Source organism: Lissotriton vulgaris, chromosome 4_1, assembly GCF_964263255.1.
Source record: "Lissotriton vulgaris chromosome 4_1, aLisVul1.2, whole genome shotgun sequence".
NCBI lineage: Eukaryota > Metazoa > Chordata > Amphibia > Caudata > Salamandridae > Lissotriton > Lissotriton vulgaris.
Window position 1 is genome coordinate 1450478101 of NC_141691.1, and position 15351 is coordinate 1450493451.

Below are 15351 nucleotides of genomic sequence, written 5' to 3' on the forward strand. Positions count from 1 at the left end.
CCAGAAATTGAGTTCTTTGGAGAGAGCTATTTGTAACACTAAACGTTTAAAAAAATAAGCTATTGCTCCTTCCTTCATTGACTTTGTCTCTTCTTCTTCGGTATGAGTATTGATTTGATCGTTTTGTATAACAGTGTCCTAAATCAATTTTCGTTTGTGCTTTGTATTACATGTAGAATGTTTGATTGCATAACTGAATTGTATATATTATTTGTTTTGTAAATAGTATTGTATAGATTTATTGTGGTCAGGTGAATGTATGATTTTTCCTTCTTTGATAAAAAAGTATAAAATAATAGAAATACTGAAGTTGATGGGTATAAATAAATATACCAGGTCAAATATAAAGAAACTGTGTTTCTCCTATTGCTCTTAAATAATTAGCTTCTTTCTAAAGAAATAGGTGGGTGTTGGCAAATTGTGCTTTGTCAAATTATAAATAGGGTCCAGCCTCTCCCACTCCTTGTACGGACCTAACTCCTTAGTTTTCAAAATCCAGGTGATTTTAAGACAACAATACAAATATCACGATAAATATGGTGATTAATGTTCCTACTTGTGAGAGTTTAGAATTTTGTTTAATTGAAGTTTTGGCTCATCGTAAAGTAGCACAGTGAGACTATAATGGCGTGCACACAGACAATGGAGGGAAGATGGGGGTCAGGAACAGGAGGCTGACCTCATAGAGCCGGTGGGAGGGGCTGTGGCAGCACAGAAGACCATGCATGACAAGTAGAAGGGTTAGTGGCAGCACAACAGCTATGGTGGGCAAGAGGGAAGTTTCAGGTGCATTCACAAAGGGCCATGGAGGACAGAAGGGAGGGTTAAGTGTTGTACACAGAAATGAGAGGGTTGGGGAAAGAGCTTCTAAACAGATCATGCAGGGCAGGCAGGAAGAGCAGTGGAGGGAGTGGCAGCAAAATGGACCATGGAGGACAGGAGGGAGGGGATAGGGGCATGGAACTCGGACAGGCAGGGTGGAGGTGTTAGGGACAGGTGGTAGCCATCTGACCATGCTTGGCAGTTGGGAGGGGCAGTTTTGGTTCAACAGAACACTCATTGTAGATAGGATCGGCAGTGGCAGGTCCATGGAACATGGTGGACAGGGGCATGAGCACAGACATGGGAGGGAAGGGGGAAGATGGGTATGGGCAGCAAGCTAAGCACACAAGCTGAGCAGGAGGGCAATGTAACGGAGCATATAATTGGGCAATGGAGGGCAGGAGGAGTGGCTATGGACATTAAGCTAAATTAAGGGAAGTGGCAGTACATTAGAACATGCAGGGCAGGAGGGAGGGGGTGGTGCATGAGCTTGGACAACAGAGGGTAGGGAGGAGGTGAATGAGGCAGCAAGCTTACTATTGAGAGCAGCCGTAAATCCGCCTCCCCATCGTGCATCGCGATTGGTATCTTGCTTAACCTAAAAAAAACTAGAAATGCACTGAAAAAAACAAAGGTTACAGGGACACTATAGTTAAGAAATATAATTATTTTTAAACCTTAGAAATGTACCTAAAAATCTAAGGTTAGCATCAGATTTTACAAGCACAAAATCATCTAAATTCTGCTTTTATAATTTAGTTTAGAGTTATTTCAAGTAACTATAACGCATGCCCTATGGTAACTATAACTCACAGCCTCACCATGCACTGCTAATTACCCCAGATATTACTTCACACATGACACCTTCTTTGACATTATTGATAATATCACTGTAACATTTGCAGTCACATTATTGATGCGAAAACTTTGCATGGTGAGGGTAATCGTATGGGTTGGTAAGGGTAATATTAGAGTTTAGGGGTGGGTGAGGGTATAGGGTGGTATGGGTATTTTTTAGCATTTAGAGGTGAAAACTTCCTCATTAAAAAACAAGCACTTGCAATGTAATAGGACTCCCATTTATGCAAGACCTATAGCATTGGAAACGGTAGTGCGGGTGGGCGAGAAAGCAGTAACGGGAGTGCGTGTGAGGGGGTTAGGGGGGCTCGAGAAGTCACGGACTGCGGGGGTAGGGGGACGGGAAGAAAATAGTGTTCAGAGCAAAGGGGCCAGTAGCAAGTAGGATACAAATGACGACATGGTCATCATGATGAGGGTCTAACAAGCCTAAAACCAATCGGAAGGCAGCAAATGTATGCCTCCAGGTCCTCATAATAATACCTGCTTTTCTTACTGAAATAGACAGAATACAAGGCTTAGTTCATTTCCCACTTTGCTGTCTAGACAATGTTGTCAGAGAAATAATAACTCAAAATAAACCCATATTTGCGTACACGAGAGCTAAGAACATAGGCGAGATCATCAAACACACAACCAGATCCACCAACAGGCAACCTTACCACAGCACTATACCAGGTTGGAACTGTAACAATTGTAATAACATAATTAGAGGAGGGTGCATCACACACCCAAGGAAAGGGCATAAGATCAAGTTACAAGTGAATGCAATATGTGATAACTCCAACATTATCTATATGCTTAAGTGCCCATGTGGAAAAGCATACATTGGACAAACAGAACGCAAACTGAAAATACGGATGAATTATCACAAAAGCAATATAAGAACCCAATCCACTAAATCTGTAGTAGCAGCACATTTCATCGAAGCGCAACATCTTATTAGCCAACTGAAAGCATGTGCATTGGAAATAGTGGATAAAGAAGAGGGAAGGGACAATAGAAGCATGTTATTGAGGGGAGAAAATCACTGGATGTACCATCTGAACACTCAAGCGCAACGGAATGAACGACAGATTTGAATTTCTGTGTTATTTGTAAACATACGAATACCAAGATACTATAGGACAAATGTCTTATTTAAAGTACTGATATTACTGCTTTTCCTGGAAAAGATGGATCATTATCATGAACACAGTTAATTGTTTATTGTACACTGTTTTTTTTTACCATTTGTAAAACTATTGTTTAGTGAGATTTTTTCAATCGTATACCGTCAGATGAAGTTTTCTTAAAAACATACATACAGGCATCAGCATAATAGGTAACGTTTTTTCGATACAACATTATTGTTAAACCGCAGCGTGGAACATCCACACATGTTTCCTTTAAGAAACGACAAGACGTTTGGCGCCACGTTACGCATTATAATAGCGCAGAGCAAACACAAGACCACATTTGGAATACAGCGTCCATGAGGGAACACCGCAGTGCATGAAACCGGTAAGCACGTTTATAAAATAATTCTTTGTATTAATCATACCTGTTTTGCCAGGCTTTGCTGCAGGTCTAGGTCAGTAGATCCTTCTATACTTGACCTTACTTGACCACACACATACAAGCCCTCCTCTAACATAACATTTCTATCTTAGTGCAAACAGACTGTCCTGATGAAGACTCGCAGCAAAGGTTCAAATCCTGCATTGCACAGTCGAGTCAAAACGTCGACGCTCTTCCATTGATCAAGAAATGTACCTACTACTTGCCTTACCATACCATTGGAATCTGCATTAAGTGCACACTGAATATTTACCGTTCACTTGTAAATCCTTTATGGACAGGCTGGCTGTAACTGATCTTTGTTATCAGTATTTTAAAATTTATTGAATTGTCTATATCTTATTTTTTGATTCGCCATCTCACTACCTAATACCACTATTCTAACCTTTCACCTCTCCTTTTGCGCGCAACCTATGTCATTACATAAGCAATTTGATTTGTTCTAAAATAAATATTGTGGAATTTATTACATGTGTGGTGCTGATTTCATGTGTGGTCTATATACTTGTTTAGATGCATAAATAGGGATTTTGTACATGCATCACTATCTCTTTCAGGTTATTCAATAACTCATTTGCAATGTTTCTTGCAACATAAACTGTAATTGGATCCATTGTTGGTCACAGACCACTGTTTTCATTTCCACATTTGGAATACAGTGTGCATGAAGGAACACCGCAGTGCATGAAACCGGTAAGTGCGTTTATAAACTAAATCTACACAGAGTTTAATGAATGAGGATACGATTGCTTTTAGCATGACCTAACGACGACCACCTTAAATTTAATACCACTTCATGTAAAACATAACGAATGCACTCACCATCACAGCGTTTTAAATATGCACGCCAGCCCAACAAGAAAGCCATTTAGTCTCGAGGTCCAATACTTCGTGTAAAACACATCATACACACTAACGATAAATATCGCGCTCACCATCTCAGCATTTTAAATACACACGCCAACTTAATAAGAAAGTCATCATGTATTGAGATTCAATACTAATCGGTACTCACACGGCGGCAGCAACACCCTTGCACGGATCGAGCCAATTTCATAGTTTTTTCAATCACGGAGTTTATATATTGGTGGATTCATAGGAGGTAGGGAGCCCTCACAATTAAAACAATATCACTTTTTGATTGTTTCAGACATTCCCCTGATGAAGGCATTTAATGCCGAAATGCATAGGGAGAAGGTTTAAATCATGTGCAGAAACAACGCATTATGGGACATGGCGTTCCAACTGAAACGTTAAGGAATTCATGTGAAATGAACTAATTTGAATGTATTTGAATACAAAATAATTTGGAAATTCAGTTTTTAGAAAAGTATTCTTTTTAAACTTGGCTGTAGATACAGCAACCAACAATCTGTGTTCAGAGATACACTCTACATGAGTAGGGTTGCAAAGCAGACAGACGTGTCACAATGGTATTTTTCGATGGGGGCACAAAACTAGACAGTAAAATTACTTAATGTTCTAAATAGCAAACACAAAGCATTCCTGAAACAATCTATCATCCAGTTATTCACCCAAGGGTGATCAAGCCTGAATTTAGACTTGAGTTCTGGTCTACATCACAAGCTGCAACCCCCTACTGGAGGTTGGACGTCTTCCACAGATCTTGCTACCTGGTTGTGGACTTAACAGACAGCTGGTGACACCCTCACGAGAGCAATATTTATTACAGATTTTGAATTTGTGGCTCATAGATTATATGCCAGACTTGATTACTTGATCAGACATGCTCTGTGGACCGATAAAGGCAGTAGACATAGGAAACAGAACCATTTCTGACCAGGCACCCATCCATATACATCCTAGCATCCCACCCAACTGACCAAGCTCAAAAACATGGAAGTTGAAGGAATTCATCCTTAACACCTTGGCTGCTGTGCATTTTCCCCTCCTGTGCTGATTTATGGTGAACTCCTCTATTCATGACGAGCTCAGCTCATCATCAGCACAGCTCAACTGTGCCTCATGACGAGCTGAGCTCGTCATGAGCATGGTAGGGGTTAAAGAACCTAGGGTCATATTTATAGGAACTGATGCATTGACATTGATGTGTCAGATTTCATGCTCTTGCCACAAATGCCCTAACAACACCATGGATGTTCTGTATTTACAATAAAGTGCTCCTAGGCGCAAGGATGCATGGATGTGTCAAAAATTCCGATGCATCTTTTGGTCCTAAAGTGACACATTGCTGGAGTTTGTCGTAAGGCTGACGCAACTGCAGCAATGCACCAGAACACAGAGGGGAGATAAAAGACTATCTCTAGAAAAAATAGATGTGTCCTCTCTTGCCGACGTGGTGGGAAAAACTAGAATAACCCAATGAGACAGCTAAAGTAATTAGTGCTATTCATAGGCTAAAAGTCAACAAGACCCTTGGGACTGATGAGTTCACCGGAACATTTTATAAAATGCTTTGATCTTTGCTCACACCCACCCGTAGCAGATTGTTTAATGCATTTAGCACCACAAGAAACATAATAGTCTCAATGAAGGATGCAGCAATATTTGTGATCCCTAGGCCTGGCCAAGACTGGTCGATATGTGCATTATATAGACCAATTTCGATTTTGAATGTGGATGGTGAGCTGTTCACGAGGATCCTCACCGTCTGCCTTCATCAGCTGATACTGGGAGTTGTACATGCTGATCAATCTGGTTTAATATCAGAAAGACAGTGTGGGGATACACTAAAAAACTGCTTCGTATTATTGAAAATGCACAGAGGAGACACAAGAACCTATTACATCTCAACCATGATGCTGCAAAAGTGTTTGAATAGGTGTATTGGGCTTGGATAAAAAGGGTCTTGCAGGCCATGGGGATTGGGACACATTTTTTTTTAATTGTGCCCTTTCCAGGCAAAACACCTAGAGCATATTTTTAAGTCAATATTCAAAATTCCTCTCCTATTTGCACCGGCCTATTAACCCTTCACCAATGCCTTTAGAAACAACTCTGAAATTCGGGGGGCCCAACTGGATGGGAGGAATGCAAACTAACAATTCTTCATTTTTTTTTATTTTTATTTTTTATTATTTTTATTATTCTTTTTTTACCATTGCACAGTTAGCACATTGCAGTGCACATCATCAAGTAAACCAATTTCCTTAAATCAATACAGTACATTTCCTTTCCAATCGTATCAAATCATATACATAAATCATCCAAAAATACGTCATCATATATAATTCATTAAACTGATACAGTACATATCTTTTCAGATCTTATAGAAATAAAAAATAAAAAATCAACAAAGATTACTTCATAGCAGCCCCAAACCCTCTCTCCATCTTCTAACGGGATCCCATATCTTTAATCCTAAACGCCTCCCTTTCCTGCCTTTCCGAGCATATATGTTCTTTTCTAAATTATCTGCTGCTACCTGACGGAGGAGGACGTTGTACTGCAGGTGGACATAGGAACCAGGGGATGCCTTAGTTCACTTTATTAAGAGTGCCTAAGCAGAAGGTTTAATATCCCTTTCCTTACAACAAGCCAACAATAGATAGCCAGACTAAACCTACATTTTCCACTACCCTGGTTCCAGCTCTCTATGGATCAACATCCATATTCTTGATGATAATAACAAGTACAATAGTGAAATTCCTTCCCAAGAGAATTTTGGCAGTACAGACTACAAACAGATATATACCGCCTAATAATAAGAACGGCTTGGACAGACGAGATTCCTCCACAGAGAACTTTTTGTTCAACAGGATACCCTATCGAGCATAATAAATCGTTACAGATATTTCCACGCACCCTGATAGTCACGGGAGAAGACATAAGGACACTTTCCTATCTTTCACTTCGCCCTGAAGAAGTCCCAAGAGGACGAAATGCGTCGGCTGTAGCTCCTGTGTGTGATTTGTTACTCACAACTGAACCTAATAAAAGAACTCTTAAAGAACACAAGTAACAACTAATGTGATTATTGCTGTTAACCTCATCAAAGTTATCAGTTCATGCAAACTCTGAAGTGGTGCACCTTGACCTTGTTTAAAGTAATTCATAGTTCATGTTTTGAACCAACATTGTAACGGTGGGTGTTATTGAAGTGTGCACACATATTGTCCCATGTATTATAGTGTGGGTCTAAACTAATTTTGGGAGAATATTTGACCAGGTGCAGTTCTGGTGGGAATCCTCCACCATTGTTCTTTTTCCAAAACTTTTCTAAATTATATGTCGCTAAGAGATTAGCCAGCCATACTTGCATTAGGGTTTTTGTCTAACCAAGCCCTAGCTATGCTGAGTCTATAAACTGCCATAGCAACAAAAATGAATTCTCTAAGCATAGTATTACTATCTGTAGTTATCCCTAAGAGTATTTGAGCAGGGTTTAGAATGATTTGAATATCTAAGGAGGAATCGAAAAAGTTCTCGATCCCTTTTAACAGTGTATGTAGCTGCGGACATGCAGCGAATATATGTATCAAATCTGCCTCAGAAGAGCTACACCTTGGGCATGTGATACCTGTACTACCTCCTCACTTTGCTACCCTCGCCGGTGTAAAATACAACGAGTACAAAGGGACTGCAACGACGCTGAGCATAATAATGTACGACCCAAATCCAATGCCTCTTGAAACCAGCCAGCCTCGCCTTCCAATTTCTCTGCCCACTTAGCTCTGTATTTATCCATATTATCCGAATACTAACAATACTTCAAATGATCTTATGGTGACCTTTCACAACCCAACCCATTCATGAAAACCCTTAATCACAGAGCTGGACCACTCCAAACAGATAGCAGGGTTTAAAATGTATTTGGGCATTCTTGCTGCACCTACTAATGAACCAAACATATGACATCAGAGAGATTCTGCCAATTTTATTTGATTAACAGGCAACCATCTACTTGCGTGCTAAGTTCTGCTCAAGTGGTACACTTAAATTACCTTTCTCTGCCTAAGCAACTTAAGAGATGCGGGGAAGTGAAACCACCACCATTTTTCCTGAATGGGTAGTTTAGCCATTGTCAAAATGCTGGAGGCCTAGGGATTCTACACATTCACAACTACCACCTTCCCACACTGCTGTGATACTTGGTAGAATAGGTGGAAGGTGGAGGCTGACAAACAATAGACCACCTGATAGCCACAGTTCCCATATGGCAAAATTCCGTGGAGAAAGACCTCCCTTTCCTGCTGGCTGCTGAAGTCACTGTCGAGGAGAGAGCCACTGGACGTGACTCCGTGCAGCCTATATGGTGAGTTTTTTGGGCATTACGCCTCACCATATTTTGATGTTATTGGCCGCTACTGCTTGGGGGTCACTATGCAGAGCTAATAATATTAGTAGCTCGCAATGGGTTTCATAGAACAGAAGTAGCACATAGAACAGAAGTAGCACTTATTGCACAAAAGGTTGGAGACCCATGCACCAGAGCATTCCGGCTAAAACGACATGCAACACAAGTTGCACAGACCTAAATAGACTCCTTCTCCTACACATACTCTAGGCCATCTAAAACACCACTGCAAGACTCATACTCGACCTTCCATGCCATACCCACATCACACCACGCCTCACATAGCTTTACTGTCTCCCCATTCACAAGCACAGCCAATTCCAACTTCTCACTCTCACATACACTACAGGACCAGATTATCTAAACAGCCTCATACACTCTCACCAACCCACCAGATACCTACACTCTGCCTCACTCTCTCTTGCAAACTTACCAGCATCCACAAAAGCAAAACTGGAGGGCGTTTGATCTCCTACATCACACCCAAGACATGGAATGACCTCCCTCAAAACATCAGAGCCTCCTCACTTGTTAAGTTCTGCAAGAAGCTGAAGACTTGGGTCTTCGTACTTCGTATAATCGCCTCTGGGACCTCTCATAACACACCTGCCCAAGCACCAGGATACTGTCTCGGGTGAATAGTGCGCTATACAAATCAATAAAACATAACGAGTTATTACACAACTGGTACAGAACACTGCAGAAACTAGTGGAATGCAAAAAGGGCATCTATTGCCAGAGATGCAGCACACTGGGTACACTGACACCATTTATGCCATTGCCATTGTTCCAAATCAAAATGGTATTGCTAGACCATCATATGACATCCATAAGTAGCCTTTGAGACATCCATAACACGAGACCTGACCGTGATTTGATTGGGCTCCCACCACATGGGAAAGTGGTCTTACAAATCACTAAGGGGCAAACAACTCACCCTAGCAATCACAGTTGCAATACAGGCAATACTGGTGAAGTGGAACACTCATGGCACACTGAGTCATGAGAAGTGGCTCAATAGAATGTGGAATATCCTCAATTTGAAGCACACCACACAATATTTAGAACAGCAGTATAAAATATAAAACACTGTCTAGACCCCCTTCATTACTATCTTGTCCAAAGGGAATCATGAAATGCGTCAACTTAGATATGTTAGGGTCAGATATGAAAAGCTTTTTTACAGTCGCAAATAGGCTGATTCGCAGAGTCGAGCCTTTTGCTGTGGCAAAAAAGCTTTGCATAATGTACAAAAGACAAATTGAGATTAGGTAACTTGTTAGCAAATCACAATTTGCATTTTCTACAAAATACTGATTTGTTATTTGGAATAGGCATCCCTAATACTTTACCACCAGTTTATAACTGGTGATGACCCATTTATAAAGGATAAGAGGTTCCTTGGGGACCCCTTTCCCTATGAGAATGTTTAAAAAAATATTTTTAAGGGCAAGCAGTGGTCCCACGGACATCTGCCCTCTCTTAAAAAATGAAATTGCAAAGTTTCATTTCTTCTATTTAAACACATCCCGCATTTCTTTAAGGAAAAGAGGCTGCATTAAAAAAGACGGCTTTATTAAAAAGTAATCATAGACATTGTGGTCTGTTGACCTCAGCTGGCTACCATCCATGTGATGGCTGCAATGAATATGTGACCTTGCAACCCATGCGTTTACAATGCATGCCTTTACAATGCAGCTGTTACAACAACCGCGTTGTTACCACACATGCCAATACATCGCATGTCGTATCACGACTTGTTGTAGGGGATGCGCTGGACTTAGGAAAAGTATTAATTACTATTCCTACTCCAGTTTGTGCAACAGCAGGGAAGGTGTTGGATTTAACATCGACTCATTCCCTGGTGTTGCACGCCCCTACAGCAAGTCGCTGATGCGACTTGCGATGCAATGGCACACGTGGTAATAACACGGTTGTTGTAACAACCGTGTTGTAAAGTTACCGCGTCGTGTAGACAGCGTTGTAAACGCTGTTTCCCGGCTGCGATACATAATGGATGGCAAATTACATCCCACCTCATTGATATGCATGAAGTAGGTCTATTTGCGAATAATGAAACTCAAAAGAGTTTCATACATTAGGAATACTGATTTCCTAATTTCGATTGAAAGTGGATCACAATTAGGAAATCAGTATTCCGAATTTTGTAGAGCCCTTAGAGTCTTGCATGGTATCCCAGACTAGAGTTGCCAGAAACTGAGCAAATCAACTAGGTGATAGATATCCAAGAGCGAACCGAAGATCCAACACAAACTGATTGTGAATGAATGACAGCAGCTAGACATATTCAAATAGGAGAGTGACTTGTGCCTACACGAATAAAACCTGTCTTACATAATGGTCGGGCACACCTTGCTAGAAGGAATCTTATTAAATGTTTTTTTCTTTTTATGGACAAGACCAAAGCAAAGCCCCTCGCTATGCGTTTTAAAATCCAATAAAAGTTTTAAAATAAAAAAAACATACATCCACCAACGTTGTTTGCAGAAGAAAGTGTTCCTTCAATGTTTTGGATGTACAAGCCTCTAAATGTTAAGCAAAACGTTTTTCAGTCTGAACCTTGAGCATTCTCTATTCGAAAATAATATTACTTTTCATCTTCGCGCTGATATTTTTATTTTTGTATTTATAGTATTTCTTCATCTATCACACTGCACCAAATTTTGAGAGGTTTGTGCCGTCCTTTTCAAAGATTACCTCCAAAGCACGTCAACAAAGTGCCAAAATGCAAACTCTTCATATGACGAAATAAGGTAAGTTTCCTTTTCTTGTTGCTTTTATTGCCAAACCCTGTTGTGGTTTTGCGGTTAGTTTACGCAGCTCCATCTACCTTCTTTAAACAAAGACATTCCTGAATGCAGAAAGCAAATAATTTTGACCACGACATATAGAACATGTTTTGATAAATGAATCCCGAACACTACAGTGAATACCACAGCACTGGTTCACAATAAGTATCCTGCTATTTCAACGTGAAGACGCATGGCCGTAGGACACAAAGAATTAAAATAAGTATTTGCAAAGCCAAGCACAACATTTTGAAGGGATATGTGCTAAGCTCAGGGTAACTTTCCTGCACATGAAGTTAGTGGATGTTGACATCACAAAACAAATGCTGCTGTTTTTAGAGGGGGTAAGGCTGCTTATCTCCCTCCTTCACACTTAGGGGTCCGTCCGCCACCCCCGAGGTGGAGGGACCGTCCGCAGGGGCAGCGGCGGTCCCTCCGTGCAAATTATGATTTGACCGCCACCCTGGCGGTCACATCCTGTATGTTTAAGATTGCGGCAGGTGCTGCTTGAAGCAGCACCCACCGCAATGTTAAAAATGCAAGCAGTGCATTTGCATGCACAAAGCGGCAGGCACCGCGCGGTGCCTGCCGCTTGGTGCATGCAAATGCAGTGGGGTACCATAGGTACCCCCCATGTGCACCCCCACCCAACCCTTCACCCTGGGGGCAACGGGCCCCCAAAGAAAAGACCGTATGCCTTTTCGTGGCGGCATTGCCGCCGCGGAAAGGCATATCCATAAGCAAATCCTAATATGGCTGGCGGTGTCTGATAGACACCGCCAACATATTAGAGCTTTTCCACAGCGGTCTCGCGGCGGAAAAGCGGCGGACGGTCTTGCCGTCCGCAGATGACACCCCTGCCATCCTAATCTGGTGGGGGGTCCTTTCTCTCGACACAGCGGTGAATCCGCATCCTCCGGGCCGGCGGTGGCTTCCGCCGGCCCGGAGGATTCGGATTCACCGTAATCGTAATCGGGCCCTTAGTGTCTGTCTATTTAATACTTCTCATGGTTTGAAAAAATAATTTTGCGATACCTTATTTCCCACTTATTCTGCTTTGTATGGAATAATGTCCCCCTTGTTATTTCATTCCCCTCTGGCCTCCTCCTCCGTTCAGCTTTGTCATAAAAGCACAATGCACAAAACGTTTAGGGTAACTTTACCCCATTCTCCAGTACTAAAAACCTGTATTTGTTAATGCTGTCTCTGCTCAATATGTCTAGCAATAAGTCGAAAATAAGTAAAAGCATGGGCATTGAATAAAGCATTTTTAACTCCACATTCCCTAAAATATTGTAAGATTATTGATAGACTTTAAGACAAAAAAACTCTTTCAGATTTACACACATCTTTGTTAGCAACTGTGTGCCTTGTGTTTAGCATATAGTTATTCATTCTATGGGTGATAACAAAATATTTTGACATCCAGAAATTTCAGCAACTGCTTGAAATTATTTTCAGAGAATAAACAGACTCCAAAAAAGGTTTCAAACTGTGCAACGTACTAGATCGCCAAATTACATTCTTTGCTTCTGGAAGTTTTTGAAAACAATCTTGATGGATCCTTTTTGTCACCTTCACACTTTGATCCCTTCCAGTTTCCGCATGGTGACTCACCACTAATCTTGATTTTGCATCATAAGTGCCCTCACAAACATTTGATTGTCGCAGACAGAGAGAAACAATTAGAGGGCACATTGGTCATAATCATTGCATTTGGTATGAGAGATATCATTTAAATGACTTCACAAAAAAGTTTCAATCATATAGTGAAACTGGCTAAGTTTTGGCATGCTAAGTACCCTTGGCATTGGTGCCGCACGGTTCCGGTAGGTCCTGGTGTCTTCACTCTTAGTGGGGAACCAGATCTGACCCTCCGGAGCTGATGTACCTTGTTTTGCTGGAATGCTAGATTGCAGTCGCCGGAAAGCAGCAAGTCAGTAAACCATACTTTGCAGGTTTGGTGCCTGCGGTCTGCAGGGGAGCAGTTCCTCTACCCCAAGGGAATTCTCTGGTGATTAGCAAAGGGCTGGGGCTGCTCTGGAGTTCTTGGGGTCCTCACAACAGCAGGATTAGTCAGCACACCATGTTTGTCAAGTCTTGGAAGCAGCAGGTAGTGTTTTGCGCCAAAAATACAGCAACAGATCTTCTGTTCTCAGGTCAGAAGTTCTTCTTTGTCTGTGTCTTCATTGTGACCATCAAATCTAAAGTTATGGGTGCAGGGTCCCCATCTAAATACTAAGGGGCATATTATCAAGGGGCTTTATCTCCGCTTTTTTGGCTTTAAAAGCCAAGAAAGCGGAGATAAAATTATCTCCCTATTACCTAGCTGTCTCTAACACCAGTTAGCGACAGCTAGTAGGAGATAGCAACTCTTTTGGGCCCCACTTTGCATGTCAGTGATATTTATCACTAATGACATGCAAAGTGGGCGTGCCAAGATGTTAGCGACTGGAAACAGTCGCTAACATCGCTATCTCCTATTACCAACTTTTGGAGATATTCACGCTAAGCGCGAATATCTCCAAAAGCTAACACCTGCTCTGAGCAGTTCTTAGCCATGTTATCCAATGAGAGGTGGATAACATGGCTAAGAGCATTAGCTCGCTAATGCATGAATATCGCTGACTTTTCAGCGATATTCATGCATTGCGGCCGATTTTTATCGCATTTGCGATAAACCTTGGTAATACCAAGGTTTATCTGTGATAAAAATCGCCGCAGCTCAGCGATAATTTTTTCACGCTAACCAAGCAATAGCGATAATTATCGCTATTGCTTGGTAATATGCTCCTAAGTTTGGGGGAATTAAATGGAGTGACAGGTAGTAGCCAATGAGCTACCTACCTTAAGGGTGCCTACAATCTCTAAGTTGACCAATGCCTGTGGGAAGGAGCACTACCGTAGCCCTGATAGGTTGATTCCTGCCCTCCCAAGATGGAGAAATTGAAAAAAGTCATGCTCACCTCACCTGCCCCACCCTAATCAAACACAAGTTCCCACCTCTCCTTCCGCCAAATGTGGAGCAGGACAGGGGGTTGTCCTGCTCCACTAGCTGGAGATGCCTGGGTTGTATTCCAAAGGCGGCATAACCTTGGAAGCTTCCCGCCTTGGTAGGCAATCCTGGCCTGGGGGAGGTGTGAGGCACCTCTGCCCATAGCAGGCTGAGAGCACTGGATCTCATCCCCATGAGATTAGAAACATGTCTGATGGTGGCAGGCTGGCTAAGACTATTCAGAGACCACGCCAATGCTTGGTAGGTTTTATTGGGACCCTCTAAGGTGTCTCCTGTATGAATTTATTGATAAATCTAACACTAGCATCAGTGAGGATTTATTAAGATGAGATGTTTGGTACCAAACATCTTAGGATACAGTGACGCCATTATGGAGCTAGGAAGCTCATGATGACCAGTAACCAGCCTGTGTACTCTTTATGGCTTTGTTTTGCACGTATAATCTCCAAGAATTGACTTAGAAATTATAGGGTGTCCACACACGGGATACAGTGCACTCTGCCTTAGAGCAGGATGGCTTGCAGTAGGGGTGACTTACCTATACCTCATGCAGTGAATGGAGGCATGGCATACAGGGTTGTGTGCCATATCAACCCTTCGGTTTTCTCTGCATTAAGAAACACAGCCTGCAATAGCAGTTTGCATAGTCTTGGTGAAGGGTCTCTGGGGTGGCACAATTTGTGCTGCAGCCCTTGTGGACCCCCTTCAGTCCCAATGCCCTAAGCACCAAAGGTACCATGCACTAGGACTTACAGGTGTTACTGAAGTTGTGCTAATCGTGGTGCAGTTTTAGAGAAAGATCTGGCACTGGGAGCCTGGTTAGCAGGGACCTAGCACGCTTTCAATTCAAAATCACATCATGCACCAGCCAAGGAGCGGGGGCTAACCATATTAAAAGAGACACTTTCCTACATGACCCCACCCAAATGAAACAGGATGAGACTAACATTTCCCTAGAGAGACTTCATCATCTAAGTGGAAGAACCAGGAAAGGCCATCTGCAGGTT